Here is a 17,343-nt window from a genome sequence, read left to right as displayed (position 1 = left end):
TGGAAATGCACATATGTATATGAGACTATAAAAACGGTTTTTTTTTTTTATTTTAAATTTAGAAACTAAATATGTAGTTAAAAAATCACCCATTGTAAGTTTGTATGTTTTCTGTTTTTCACTTTTAAATGTTCCTAAATAAATTTCTAAATAAACACTTGACTTGACCATTAGAATGCGTGCCGACAACGACGAAAACGGCAACAACAAGGAAAATATGATTTTTATTTTTATTGTAATTATTAATATTTTTTTTAATTAAAAAATGGTGAATATAAAATAAGACTTCAATTTCATAACAGTATGCCATAGTCTATGTTTTGCGTTATCACTCATGCGATACTATACGCTAGGCCAATAGGAAGGCCAACTAATTAAACATTTTATAACTCCTATGTCGATCAACCATTCCAGGGAAAAATAAAAATCCGCAAACTATTGCTACTGATAGTTTCCTCAAATTGTCGTTGAAACAAATCCCTAAGAAGGATCTCCTCTTCCACATCAGGGATGGACAGGAACAGAGAGCATGTTCTACATCCCCATCACCAAAATATCCTGACATCCCCATTAGACGTCCGTAGTCTTGATTCTGTAATTGTTGGGCATCCTTTTCTAGTAACAGTGCCCGGCCAGCACCTCACTTACATATTAACATTAAGCCGACAATAACGAATTCATCCTCTGCATTTGCGAGTGTATGATATTTATATTTTAAAGTTTATATTTGACGATATAGTTTCATATCGTCGTTAAATTTTTGTAATTTTATTAGAATGTAATATAAACCTTAGAGTAGTAAGGTAGACAATTTTTTTTCCAGGTTTTGTTTTTTTTTTTCTCACTTTCATACAAAATCATTTCTATTTCATTTTATATCCTGAGTATCAATGAGTAGGTATATAATCTGTGTTATGCACACATTTGTATACTCTTGTATTATGGAACTGAACATTTTTTATTTTATATTAAAGTGTATTGAGATACTTGTCTTTATTATAGTTATATTTCACATCACAACTTAGTTCCAACAATCCACGTCGTTTTCTCTATCCATTTATTTGTTATTAAATAACTTTAATATTCTTCCGCGAAAATGTTAAATGGCTATGATATTATTATATAGAAATATAAGAAAGTATAAAAAAAATATTAAATTAAAAGAAAATCATAGCTTTAAACAACTTTCATATTACATAACTGCTTTTCGAAGGATGTTACTTTCCTTCTTTCGATTTTTTTTATTTTTGTATAGCGCATTCATTATGTCATTTAATGTAAAGTAAATGGATAAATTCTAATAGTACCCCTTTTGCCTCATTGATGTTCATATTATACATACATTTTACGTACAGTATACATATTTCCTCTCCAAGATAACAAGGTGTCTATAATATTTAAAAGAGGAAAACAAGTGAGTTGCCTTTTTGCACTTCAAAATTTTCAATGTATATTTAAGATAAAATATGGGTGGTAATTGTATAGCAGCTAAAATATTATCATCGCCTCTTCTATATTAAGAGGTGTTATAAAAGAAGGGTTTAAAAGTTTTGATTTTAACTTTTTCTCTATTACACACTGCTGTTTTTGATTTGTTTTTATTGTAAATTTTGTAAATTAATTTTTTTTGCTTGAGATTTTCAGGATTTTATTAGAAAAATTTTTATTTAATTTTCAATTTCGAATAAAGTTAAGAAGTCGTATTTTTCATGAAAAAGATATTTTATAATAATAGTCAATTATTTGTGTGTATGTGCTGTACATATGCAGTGTGTATGGGTATTATTAAGAAAAAGTAACTTTTAAGATTTTAAATTAAAAAAATAATCAACAATTCTTTAAAAAAATACGTATAGTAGGTGGCCTTAGTACAGGTCATTAAAATATTAGATAGCAGGCATAGCTTAATTTCTAAAAAATATAATCACTATTTTATTAGGGTCTATTAGTATAAAGCTAATATCAGAAATAATTAACGCAATAATCAAAATTACATATGTATCCTAAACAGGTGATGATATATTTAATGGTGATAAAAATACAATCAGCTATCTTTGTTTTAAAACTGCATTCGCAGAGTGGTGCGTTTTCGCCCCTTCTATGCTGTATCCACTGCATTGAATAACGTGACCGTTCAGAATTGTCTCAATATAAATCTAAATAATAAAATTAAATAAATTATTTAATTTTAGTTATGAATTTTAGTTATAAATTGCTGCATTCGATTTCTTATTAAGATATATTTCAAAAAATAGAAGAAACCTGACATTTTTATATTTGTTTAGAAATTTCTATAAAGTGATTCAGTTGAATTATATTCCGTGACCATGAACTTCTCTTCAGGATTTATAAACACAATAGTTATTTTAATTAGAGATTAAAGGTACTACATATATTAGTAGAAAAAGTTTATATCTATAGATAATCATAACGATCATCATTATTATAAGATTTAATCTTTAAAATTAAATTATGAAATTGATAAATAAGTTTTTCATCCTATTAATATTTTATATTTTTTTTTTCAAGTGGTGGTAGATCATAAAACCCAGAAACTTAACTCACAAGTCTATATCGCAAGTTTTATTGATCGCGTTCAATTTAATTTAAAGACAAAACTTTTGACTTTTCGACTTCGATTATTTGAAAGTTCTCTCATTCAAACTCTTATTTCTTTCGGTTAATTAAAATTTAAGACAGTAATAGTATCATAATTGTTCATTATAGTAAGTAATAGTATCATATATTAAATACAGGCTCGTGGAAAAAATTGGGAATGTTCGAATTGATAGGTGTTAGCCGATAAATTTTATAAAAACTGATTTTGATATTTTGGAATCTACGACATTTTGTCTAAAATTAGGAATAATGGAACAAAATATAAATATTAATATAATTCTTGTATAGGAGCCAAATGGCATTATCGTTGAAAAATTACGCAAACGCAAAATTACACGCAATAAATTAAGTGAAAAAAAAGAATAGTAAAAATATTTGAGGTTATTCAATTTCTTTGTTTAATTGATTGATGTTCAATTAATTATATTTGGAAAAGAAGAAAAAGAATATTAAAATAAAGTTTTTCGAAGAACAAATTTCTTTTCTGTTCCTTGCTTTGTTCACCAAAAAGAGTCCTAGTTGATACATCGATGCGTCTGCCGTTGAGGGAATTCATTAAAATAATAAATAAGGAAACACAAAAGGAGGGACGAGATCTTGTGTGGGGTAACCCGCTTGTGCGAGGTGGCCAGAACGATGACAAGGAAGAAAACATTGTTGAGATGCGGTAGAAAAAGCACTGCCTCTTGGGGAAGATGACTACAACGGATATTTGTCGGGTATGTCTGGATGTTGCGGATACGGAAGACGTAACATGTTCTTTGTGACTGTTCATCTCTGATGTTGAAAACGAAGCGCATCCTGAGAGCTTTTTTTTTACGATGGCCTGAGGGAGTTTTTATAACATGAAGTACTATCGAACTTTAATTTGAGTGTTGCCGCTGGTCTAGTGATCACAATTTTGCTGGACAAGGCTTCGTGTGAATGGTAGTGCGAGGTCCTCCCTCTCTAACAACGATTACTACTTTTTTTTATAATTCTTCAACTCACGTACAACTACAATACACAATTTTAGACATATTTGTGCTTTAATAGAAAACTAAGTTTTATCATGATGATGAAAGTTTTTTTTTCTCCTTAAATGAAAGGTGATTGAATTTCAAGATATGTATAGTTAAAGACTCTATTCCATATTCTTTATTATAAACTAATTACAATAATATTTGCTTTAAAGGCTGAACCGATGAACAAAATTACTAACAAAGTTTATAAAAAAAATTGTTATCATAATAAAAAACAATATTGTTTTTTACCTTGTTCTTGATTTGTTGGTGTTTTTTTTTGTGCTTATTTTTACTTATTATGTAGTTAAAATAAAATAAATTAAAAACTATTTATCAGAAAACTACCAATTAATCTAAAAAGCAAAAAATTAAAAGTTTTCTTTCCTGATTCTTGAGGAGAGACTTAGACATCATCGATGAGTGTTAATTATGTTTCTATATATTTGAAGTCATACATGTAAAAGCAGTGAAGAGCATCTGATGAAAAAAATAAAGAAAAAAGATGGGGGTGTATGAATGTGGTTAATTTTCCATTTATAAATTGAAATAGAATTACATTTTGTAGAGCAAAGTATAAGATGACTAAAGAAAATGTGAATTGAGAAATATGAAAAATTGTTCATAAATATTGAAGAGATTAATAAATTTATAGTATTTAAAGACCTATTATAATGCGTAAATCAAATCATATGTAATGTAATTGCTAATGAAAATTAATGCATTGAAATTGAGTTAAAATTGATTTCTTTTATTTCATTTATTGTTTCTTTAAGCTAGAGGAATTTTAATTTTTATATCTAAAATTTGTTAGCTGTGTTCCTTGAGCTCCAGTCCCTTGAAACTGTTTTCGATTCTTCCGAAGATTTCTAAATTTCATCGCATATAGTATGCCTCGCTATCAAATGCTTTGGGTATATATAGAGAGAAAAATTAGTTATATAATGTAGTGAATATTACTTTTCTACAGATTAAGTTTATATTAAAATTCTTAAAAGTTAAATCTCTTCTATAAATTTAAAAGGTTCAACAATAATTCAAATACGAAAATAACAAACGAATAAATACACAACTTGAATTTAGATTTAAATCATTAAGATCGACATGTGTCAGCAACCATACATGTTTATGAACTTTAAAGGTCTTTTAAGGTCGATTTTATACATATGAATGATTTTGTAACTTTGCTATTATTTAAAAATGCACATATTTATTTCTCTCTTTTTTGATTAACATACTCGTACTATCTTCGAATTCAGTTTAATATAAAACATCTGCATTGCAAATATTTTCTTATTTTTATTTGTGTGATCATCCTTTTATAACATTCTTGTTATTAAATTCTATTTTTATAGAATCTCGAGTCTCGACTCAATCTTTTTTTGTTTTTGTTTATTTATATACATATATTATGGTTTTTGCATGCATATTTTATACTTGGTTTATAAAAATTCAAACGGCAACTATTGATAATAATAAATATGATGGGTATTCGTCGTGATGATGATGATGTTGGTTATTAAGGTTAGTGATAATGATGATATTGATGACGATGTTACCGGACGATACTATCGAGTTCTTTAGAAAAAAGAGGGAATATAATTATATAAGAAAAGAAACTTAAAAAAAAAACCAAAACAAAAATCGATAATTTAACTGAAAATGCGAAAGAAATGTTTTTATTTTTTTGTTTTCAAATAAACTTTTTTATATGTTATCGAGGGAGTAACGAAAACAATGAATTGTACCTATAGGTAGAGTTTGTTTATAAATATGAAATTTTGAAAAATTTTTGTATCACATTATTGTTTAAGATAGTTAGGATCTAAATGAAAATGAAGTTAATTAGTCTTCCAAATGACTAGTTAAAAGGAGTAGCTATGTAAATTTACAAGATTTAAGGCTTAAACCACGTGATATAAAGAATAGAAGGTGAATTGATGATTATGAATTAGAGTTTGCAGCCGTGATCTCAAAATGCTCACGAATTCGAATGAAGACAAAGTGTTTATAGGAATAAATTTACATTCAATAATCAAAAGAAATAAATTGGCAAACAGTTTTCAATCCTTTAAGCAGACTAATAGCAGATATTGACGATGATTAATTCTAAAAAACGAGAGTGAATTGAATTTGACAAAAAATATTTTGGACGCAGAAAAATTTATAACCGAATCAGGAGATACAGAAGTAATTTAGCACAATTTTTTTATATATATAGAATTAAATAAAATGGCACAAACACAATTGAAGTATGTAACGCGAAGAGCGTTTTCGGTTTGAAATCGCCATTGGATATTGTATACATTGAAGTATAGATTTTTGTATCGATATACCTATACGGCAAATACTCCAAGAAATTTACGTGAAATTTGCGGGGATAAGAAAAATTTTTTCATCAGATGGACTTATTTATAGCGGCATCGGTCCTCTAGCTGAATGGCCGAGATTTAATATACAAAATCCTGTTCTTAATATACAATATACATAAAATAAAATGTTATAATATTAAAATTATAATTATCTATATACATATATCCGTAATATTCGATATTAAATACCAACAAAAAAAAGCAATAAATATTAATTACCTTTAATATTTAATATTCGGAAAAAATTATTTGTGAAACTAAAGTTTAATTCTGGAAAGACAAGTATAGAAAGTCCATAATCCTCCCAAATTGAAGATAGAAAAAAAATGTATTTTTAATGTATATAATCAATATTGTAAACGGCAGCCCTCCTTAATGATAATATAAAAATTACATATGTATGCTAAATAATTCACATATGTATACAAATTTAAATTATTGTCATCAAAATTCTAACTGATTTTTTCATGTTTTAATGTCATGAAAAAGACACTTATATAACAATGCAAAAATTTAAGTCAACAATAATATTATTGTTCTTATATATTTTTTCATATGTTCTATTAAAATGTACCTTTGCACATGCGAAAGCATACGAAAAAGATACTATGCACCATAAGCTTGTGCAGAACATTAGAAGAAAATTCTCTACTTACGACAAATTCTTTTAATTTTTTTCCACTCTTAAAATTTTCTATTTGTCTTTTGTATTTTTTAGGTTAAGAGTTGAATCTGGAGATTTTTTTTTTAATCTTAAAAAAAAAAAAAGAAACTAAAAAAAGAATTTCAGTTAAAAAAAAAAAAAGAATTTTTACAAGCAATTGAAGAAAATAATAAAAAAAATGTTTTAAATTCCGCAACAATTCTACTATTTTGCTCATATTGTTACTTATATATTATAGATTTTAAGATATTCCAAACTTTAAAATTTCATGCCATAATAAAAGCTGCCACATGACTGCATTTTGTTTTACAGTTTTCTTTTGTTTGCTCTGTGTTTTTATTCTTTTATGACTATTATAGATTGCATATAGGACGGCAAAATTTTAATGAAACCACAAAAGCAAAATAGAAAAAAAAAGGAAGAAAACACAACACAACTGTGATATTTAGAATCACAAAAAACAAGCAAATTCCCTAAGGTAATTGTAGGGAGTAGCGCGCATTATTTTTCTACTTTTTATTTTTGTTTTCATCATGCATGCATGAAACCTTAAACTTAACTATGAATTCAAAAAAGAAAACAAAAAACCAAGGAGATCAAAAATGAAAACTTAAAGTGCAGCCCTCCAGAACTGTCTTTATGAACTTCGCATATCAATTGTACATATAATTAAGAAGAACCGTTGCTAACTTCTTTCTCAAAGTTATTTAATTTTTTTTGGTTATTTTTTTTTTGTTTTGTTTTCGATATTTCCCTAGAGTTTTTGTATGTTTTTTCCTCTTTTTTTTTTTAATTTTTGAAGTCAGTGAGTTTGAAATACATGAAATGATAATGTGTAATAGGTTTTGACAGATACATTACACACAACACACATGCACACATATGTATTTACAATATGTGATTTTTTTTTTTTATTTAATGTGTGATTTGAAAAGTCAAAGGTAACATTACAAAAAAAAAACAAAAATGGCTTAGATGATCTTCGTTTGTTGTACTTTATTTGCATGGCATGAGTTTTGTGTACGAATTTACGTACTATGTATGACACACAAACATGCATACACATACATTCCTAATGTTCATTTACTGAAATTGCCTTTCGGGTCGATATTATATAAAATTTTATTCTATATCTGAATGAATTAAAAACAAAATAAATAGAAAAATTTGGAAAAAAAAGAGACTTAAACCCTCGCAAAACATGAAAATAAACAATAAGACAAAAAAAATGGGATTATTTTTTGTTTCATTTTATTAATTTTTCAAGAGATGTTTGTCGGTGAATAACAAATTACATTCGTTACTCAAATGCAAAATATTCCTGTAGGATAAGAATAAAGAAATGAATGTAAATACGTATTTAAGTATACAGATACAAATAAAAATAACAGTTAAATTTATAATTTGTTGCTGTTATTTATACATTATTTTTTCTTTCTTTCTTTTTTTTTTGTTTTCCTTATTTTATTTTTTAAATAAGTAATTTCTAAGGTAAATTTTTTTTTAAATCTAGATTTTTTTTTTCATTAGACAAAATAAAATGAGAATTTTATGCAAATAAAAAAATTATTTCACAATAAGTAAATTTTGATTAAAAGATGTCATCAAAATTGCATGACTTTGACATCAATATGGAGGAGCATCAAAAAACACGAAAGGAACACGAATTTAATGTAAAATTTAGTTTTAAATATATGTATACATATGAAGTTATATGTAAATCATAAACATAATATTTTCATATTTCTCATATCTACCTAACCAGCTGCATGGTATGTTCCAAAACTCTCTAGTTTTGAAGTGTCTAAATATTAGGTCAATTTTTCGTATTTTTCGGTCTTCCCTTTAATATTATTTTTCAAACTTACAGTCAATGCTAAGAATTTCGCACACGTTTAAAGAAAATAATGTAGGGGGCTTTAAATCGCGCATGATCTCGGAGTTCAATTAAAAGATCCATAATTAATCAGTTAACGAATAATTAAGACTATTGTCACAGTGGGCTGTGCGGCATGCATATAGTCATATGTATTAATTATGGCGGCGACTGTTACCGACTGTCGTTATTGCTCTTATGCCGTCAATAGCATATTTTCAGATATTGTCGGTATCTTCCGTCTCGTCTCTTGACCACAACTTACTTATGCCTTTACACGTTGTTCCATTCGCCTACCTGATGTTGATACACTCCATTGCTGCGTTGCGGAGCAGCTTGTTTTGAGTGCCTTGAGTCGTGTCCAGGTTCTCGATTCAAGGTAGAACTCCAAGAGTTTTTTCATGTCTTGCAAGCTCAACCACCTTACTGTGTCCGGTACTTAATTCGAACTGCCCGCCATTTCGTTAAGAGACGCCCCACAATCGAGGATATTCTGGAGGTAAATTATTGAGGCCCAGCTATCTGTGAAAATGCTAACACTGTCCATTGATATACATATTACACTATCGAATTGCAAATGAAAGGCATTGCAATGATTCGGCAAAAGACAAAGAGAGCACGACATTCAATTGCTCAGAGTAAACTTCCCATTTACCTTTCTATCAATTCTATTTGTCTCGGCAGGTTCGAAATCGCAAAATTCTTCACGAATGAAAGCAAGCGAGAAACAAAATCACACAAATACTGTAATGCGGATTCCAATCGCCCGCCATCTGCCGGCCCAATATATCTAATGGCAGCAAATGCAAGAGAATCTCAAAAGCCTAAGTTGGGTAGAAGCGCAACACCCCGCAATACATACCAACGCCATTCTTTAGATTTCGCTTATCATTTGATGTGCAAACGTCGAAGGTGTACGGAGAGCCTAACCACCGCCCTAGAACACCATACATCAGGACCAGTCGTATCACCGCGGTATATAGCTAATAAAGCATGTTTGGTTTCATGCCTCATCTTCTTCCGATGATTTTCTTGCACGAGTAAAGCGCAATAGTTGGATTCTTTATTCTTTTCATAATATAAGACTTCCAATTCAGCTTTGAATCAAGAATCATGCCCAGGAACTTAACCCTGGTAAAAATTAGGCAAATTCTGTTGACTTTCGGTGGAGTTATGCTTGGCATCTTATATCTTCAGCTGAATATAACTAGCTCTGCTAATCCACAGCCAGCTAACAGGGGGTTGACAGTTAGTCCACACACAGCAGCCCAGTGACAAACGAGATTAGGGCCCATCTGCATCAGCCAATTTATGGTGTGGAAAAAGTAAATATTGATAACAAATTTAAAAAAGGCTGTTATTTGATTGTCTAATTCTCTCATTTGATTATTAAAAATGAGAGAATTAAATAATCAAATTGACAATTAAAAAATACACGGTAATAAAATTTACAATTATTTTTTCCAAATAATAGTGTTTGGCTAAAATTACGTCCCGTAACGGAATTTAATGCTTTAAATTGTGTATTCCAATTATTTTCAAATTATTTTTGATTTCAAAATTAATATGAAAAAACCTTCAAATTTACTTCACGTTTATGAATTTTTTTTTAATTTGTTTGTTTTCTTCTCCTTTAATATTTTTAGTAGATTTTCTAGCTTATTTAAAATTTTTGTTTTTTACATTCCATAAATTGGCTCTTAAAATTTTATTCGCAAAACAACAACAAAAAAAAAAATATGTTTTGTTATGTTGAAAGTATTTTTGCCTGTTCTATTTTTCTATATTCCTATTTTTAATAATAGGATTATCTTCCTTTTTAGATCAATATTTGACCTTGATTTTATTCTATAATTTCATATATTTTGCACAATTGTAAATTGGCTTAATACACGACACGAATTTTGTGATTCTTATGGCACAATTCTTATAAAATTCACACAAAAAAAAATTTAGGTTACAATTTTTTTTTTTTTTTTTGCAGATTTCTATCTTTAGAAGTGTAAGAAGTACTATTTTTTTTGAAATATATAGAAACCAAAAAAAATAAAGGAAAAACTATTTAGGTTACGGATACCTGATGAAGATATTAGAGATCAATAATGCCAAAATATTCTCAAGAAGTCCAAAATAATATCTCGGAAATTAATTTTTAAGTCTTCTTTTTTTTTTGTTTAATTTTAATTTGGGAATCAAAAATGTAAATTCTTAAAAAAGAATGAAGTCGTTACTCTTATATGGCATTTTTTTTTTTTGTTAATATCATCAGCATTTTATCTTATTTCTTCAAAGTTTTCCTAAATGACAGTTTCAATAGAAAAAAAATTGGTTAGAGAAGGAAATGATAATATAGAAATTGCTAATATAAGAAAAACAAATGATGAGAACTTTGAAATAAATCACTGGAAAAAAATGATGAAGAATTTGTACTTTTTAGGTTAAGAATATAAAAACAAATTGAGAAAAATTGAAAAATAAGTCCTAATAAGTCGCACAACAAAAAAAAAAACACATTAGGAACAAAAAATCCGAAAAAATAGGTTATTTGCAGTTATTATTAGTGTTCATTGATGTGTAATTGCAGCTGAATAATCTCAAATTGAAATTTTGAATGTTTAAGGGATAAAAAACGTTTAATATTAAAATAAATGTGAACAGTACAACCTTATAATATTTTTCAAATATTACTTATACATATGTATATGTAGGAGTGCTATTTACCTAAAAATCGTTAACGAATAAAAAGCTGTAATAAATCACTGCTACGAATACAATTCGATGAGAAATATTTTTTAAATTTTCTACCTTGACTCATTCGTTTGGCTATGACGGTTATTTGTTCTTCCAGCTGTATGAAGAATTTCAATTTGTTTCTTTTGTTTGCTGCTTAAATGCTTATTTTAACTTTAAAACAACCAAAAATTAAAATATTTTACAGAATAATTTTCATATTTTATGTAATATCAAAAATATGTACTAAATTGCAGTATTTCAAGTAATTTTTTCTCAAAATAATTTCAACTCTCCTTACTTTATCAAGCACGTAAATCAATTATGAGCTATAGAAATATATTGTTGTTTACAATTTTATGTGCTACAAAAATAAAAATACCAACAAATGGATTAAAAATCTTACAATTCAACAACACTATACTTGCATATTTAAAATATTATAGGGTTACCATTAATCTCTTTTTCCTCTTTCATCTGATTTTTTAAATTTTTTTTAACTTTCTTTCACAATTAAATTTAATAATAGTTCGGTTTCTTGTTAGAGTTTGAGAATCTACGATTATTTTATTAACAATTAAAAAGAGCACAAGAACTATAATTAAATATAATAAGAGAAATTCTAGCTACTTTTATTTGTTTACATACTTATTCTAAGTCTGTTCCAACTTATAGTAAATAAAATTAATTTTAAATGTAAAATAAAAAAAAAATTAAAACAAATTATAATTCCTGGTACAATAAATTTTCTCCTCCATATTGAAATAAAACAAATATCTAACTAATTGTGTCAATTAGTCATGACAAATTACTTACCAGTGCAAAAATAAGTTCAAGTCCATTCAATTTAATTCTAACATAATAGTTCTCGAAAAAAGATTTACTATAGTATTTTCTTTGACATTAACGTAGTACAATTAATTTTTGTAACATACATATATATATATACATATATATATATATACATAAATTCAATCTAATAATCTATGACAATTGGACTTAAATGCAATTGATAGCTTAAGAAAAAAACGAAAATAAGCACATTTCCAATTGAGAATACTATACTTTTATATGAAAAAAAAATGTTTCAATGAGTACATTGTTCCCTTAATATCATACAATTCTTATGTGATGATTATTGCATATATTTAGGATAAAAGAAAACCTATAACAGTTAATGAAATTTTATACATAGTTAATTGTGTCATTTTAAATTATTTTCTGACAAGAATTTTAATTAATTGATAAAAAAAATTATATAAAATTTACTATTTAATTGTTGTGGTTTTTTATATGTTTTGAGAGAGTATAACACCTAAGCAGAATGATATAAGAAAAAAATTTCCTTCTATAGAAATAATTTCCTCAACAAGATCCATTGGTATATAAAATTTCAGTTTACTGCTAAAGGATGTAGATTTTAGAAGTTTTGCAAATAAACTTACGCACGTACAAATGGAGTGAAACTAATAATAAGCATATTTTTTTCTAATTTCATTTGAGATGTACTAACAAAACCAGGACAATGATTGTATATAACATTTTTGCCATTATTGTGTATGAAATAAATTATTGTACAAGAAGCATTCATTAATGTATTAAACATATATCTATATTCATATGTTCAAATATCTATACAAATATATTTTTAAATTAATATTGTACTTATCCATAGATGGATTTTCTTATATACAGTTCAAAAGATTTCCTTGGCAATCAAGAGAAAAACAAAGGAAAACAGAAACTATAAATATAAAATTTTATCTTATATTATTGGTTTTATTTTTTCCATATCTTATGAGATCTTATATTAAGATATAATTTTTCCTATACTGCTTATATACCTAGAAATAGTTTTTCCTAACTCTTAATTCAAAGCGTATGTACTTATTCCTGTGAATGACTACATCGTATAGATAGTTACATAAAAATATAATAGTTAAATTTAAAATGAGGGTAAATGGAAATAAGTTAAATTAAATAGAGGAAAAAAAAGAGGTCAATGATCTTCCATCTTCTTTCTCTTTTTCTCTTTTAATTCTTAATATGTATTGTAATTGATGGCCGTAATGTTAATGGACTCAAATCTCTTACTCTTTTTATTGTAAAAATAATCGAATTTGAAGTCTTCTACTCTAAAACACTTACTATATATAAGAACAGTGGTTACATGTATTATAAAATAGCTTTTAATTTTAAATAATATGATATAATTAAGTTTTTTAATTGAATTCTGCATTTTCATTCTTACAAATAGCTTTTAATTTAGGTAATGCTGTTTTTACAACAACTTACATTTTATTATCTTAAACCTTGATTATTTTTTATTCATTCCGCCTTTTTACTTTCATTTTGTAAAAATTTGTTAATGTAAAATTACTTTTTTTTCAAAAATTTCAATTGTTTGTATGTGTATACAATTTATATATATATAGACAATAATAAAGTATATAAGTTTTAAATGTGGGGGTGCACTCTCCTACATACATGCATACTTATCACGAAATGAAATTACAAAGAGTGATGATTAGATTTTGAAAAGTAAATGTTGAATTTCTTTTGATTTTCTCGTGCACAAAGCCTGTTTCTGACCTAAGACGCATTTTCATTTTAACAATAGTTTGTTATGTACGTGATGATCACTTCCGAATGCAATAAACTAAAAAAGCAAAAAAAAAATCCACTCAAAAACTAATTTTTAAAAAAAGGTAAAACAAAAAAACAAAAGAGAAAAAAAAAATATATAAAAAAAAAACCACTAAATGCTACTAATTTCTCACACATTAAAGAACCGAAACAATAAAATCAAAGAAAAAACATAAAATAAAGAATTAAATTGAAAATTTCATGTCATTAAGTGAAGAAAGCACGCTGTTACCGCATTCAATTGACCGACACTCATCGTTTTTAACTTACGACTACGATAAACCATTAAATCCAAATTAAATGTATAAAAAAAATACAGTAAATATAAGAAAAAAATTTAAAAACAGTAATAAAACGTGAACTGAAGTAGAAAAGAAAAGAAAAAAATAATAAAATTAAAAACCACAAAGAATGAAATTAAAAAATTATCTAAAAATTCAAAAAACAAGGGGGGAAACAAAAAATTAAATGAGGTGCTGCAATTTTTCTTACTGACTTACGTCATATGAGAAGATCTTCGCAAGTTTTGAAGTTATTCTTAAAATCATATAAAGGTAATATCGAAGCTAGTGTTAAAATCTTTCAGGAGAAAGAATTAAAAATTTTATAGAAACCAAGTGAAAATACAACGAGTATTCTAGAGATTATTTCATTTTGTACTCATTTTTGAATTTAAGATTTTTTATTTTAGTTTTTTTAAAAACAAAAACTTTAAAAACAATTTATTTGGCAAAATTAATTACATTATTTAAGTTTCAAAGTAATTTTTTATGCCATATAGACAAATAAAAAGGTATATAAAGCGTATATTAAGATTTCGAAAGAAATATATGTACAAAATATAAGAAATTTTCATTTGACATTTTAAAAATTTTCAGTGTAGTTTTTTCGAACAAACAGCAACGCATAAATATATGAATTTTCCCATATAATATACACATACAAACAACTAATATTTTTCACTCCCAGTTTATACATTACATACGAAATTTTAATTTTACGACTATAATATCATAATATTTCTGGGGGGGATTAATAAGCTTTTATTACATTTTGTAAAATTAAAATTTTTTCTTGTTATTCGCCTATAAGTATGCAATGCATATAAGTAAGGCAATATATTAAACAAAGCTAATAAATACTTGATTTTTAGCACTTTTCCAAAAAATTTTTTGAAAAAAGTGCTTATTAGTTTCACTCTGTCCGTCCGTCCGTCCGTCCGTCCGTCCGTCCGTCCGTCCGTCCGTCCGTCCGTCCGTCCGTCCGTCCGTGGACACTTTTTTTGTTTACAAAACTTTTACACCCTTGAAGATAGAAAGCTGTAATTTTATATGTACATAGATCTTTACTAGAAACTTACTTCCGTAGAACAAAATTTTTACCTATCTCCCCCCCTCTAGAAGTTATACCCCCCCAAAACCTTAAAAATGGCCTTTTTTAACTATTTGTTGCAATGAAACCATAAGCATTTTTGAAATTTTGCAAACGCAGAAAGGCAGCGGCTTGCTTTCCCTAGCGCGGTATACTGCAGTTAAACTTTAGAAAAACAAAATGGCTGCTCAAATTTACCGTTATCTAAAGTCCTTTTTTTCCAAATTTTTGATGTCGTTTTTCTTCTAGATCCCAGCCTGTAGAAGCTTGAAATTTTAGAGACTTTTAGACATTAACAAATAGTTCATTTCGTTAGAAGAAAATTTTTTTCCATCTCCACCCCCTCTCAAGTTATCGCCCCTTGAAATTTGTAAAATTTGAATTTTTGACACCTTATATTTCCGAAATCGTACGTTTTTTCAAATTTCTATAAACGCAAAAAGCTAACGGTAAATTCCATGACATTAAAAAATATAATTATTTTTCTTAAATCACACAATTAACCCTTAAAATCGAGCATTATGTTAACCCCTTTTTATATTAATTTTTGCTTTATTTCAAAGACTGCATATATGCATCATCCTAAATATATGCAATCCTTGGAATAGTTTTGTATATGAATGAAAATAATTTTAATAGTGTGATAGGTATACATAGACTGTATTTAAAAGCAGAATTTTCACTTGTTGAAGGGAAAAGTGCTACAATACAAACCATTGGTTTGATCCAACTTTATTTTTTATTTTAAATTATTTTAAGTGTATAACAAGTAAATTACATATAACAGCGTAAGTGAGTGTGTATGTACCAAGAAAAATTATTTGAAAAATGTTTTAAAATCAACAACAAAAATTTATTTCTTAAATCGCATATGGTACAAAGAAAAAAATTTATTTAGAAAATATAAATTTTAATTTGAAAAGTGCAAAAGTATGTTATATATGAATATAATTGGAATTTTATAAGAAGTTTTTAATTTTAAAAGAATTCACAAGAATTTTTATATTATAGTCGTAGAATATAAATAAATAAAATTTATATACACATACCTTTATTGTTATATATATTAATGTATGATTTTAATAAAATTAATAAAAAATATAATAAAACAATAATGTTCTCAAACTCTTATCTATATCACAATATACCCAATATCTTGTTTTTTGTTTTCTAAACTAGCAAAATATCCCATATATTAAAAATAACAATAAATGTAAAAAAAAAAAAAAATCAAAAAATTTCGCCGTAAGAAATATCAATTCTAAAATTGATCGTGATCGCTCTGATTTATGGTGGATGGATTCCTTTTTTTTTCAAAAAAAAAAAAAAAAAATTATACTTGAGTTAAATTTTTAATGTGAACGAAAATCATTCATTATTTTTGTTTAATTGGCTCAACAATACTCGAATAAATATGCGCACGGCTTGGTTATTTTTTTTTTTGTTCTTTTTTTGTTATTGTACATTGGAATTGGTGTACTTTAGATTTTCTTTTATTTTTCTATTTTGTTAATTTTTTCAATTTTGATTTATATCGTTATACAAGATAAAAGAATGAGAATATGAAAAAAAAAAACAAAATCAAAATAGTTTTATTCCAATTGTACAAAATGAAAAAAAAAGTAAGATAAAAAAAAAAAATTAAAGGAAAAAAAAATTGGAATTTCGATAGGTCGTTCCTATATCTAGCCTAGCTTGTTGATCGCGAGGTAAATGAAATTTTAAATAGGAAATTTTTTTTTTTTAATAGCCTATTCAAAGCTTTAAATTTTTTTTTCTTTAATTTGGACTGATTTTCTTGAAAAAAAAAAAAAATAATGATTTCGAAATTTTGTTTCCATACCTCAAGCTGTTTTCACAGGTTTACATTCATAAAGTACACACTTATTCATAGATCTAAATATATAAACAGATATGAGTATAAGAAATGATGTGCTCATATTTACATTTTATGTTTGAATAGTTTTCTTCTTTTTTTTTTTTGTTATTTTTTAATATTTTTTTCTTTTTTTCACATCAATCCGCGCAGAGTAACAAACGCAATATTGTTTCTTTTGTTTTTTT

The sequence above is a fragment of the Condylostylus longicornis genome, unplaced genomic scaffold (genome assembly GCF_029603195.1).
Source record: "Condylostylus longicornis isolate FDR11 unplaced genomic scaffold, ASM2960319v2 ptg000137l, whole genome shotgun sequence".
NCBI lineage: Eukaryota > Metazoa > Arthropoda > Insecta > Diptera > Dolichopodidae > Condylostylus > Condylostylus longicornis.
The sequence above is the reverse complement of the archived record's forward strand: the minus strand, read 5'-3'. Positions refer to the sequence as shown.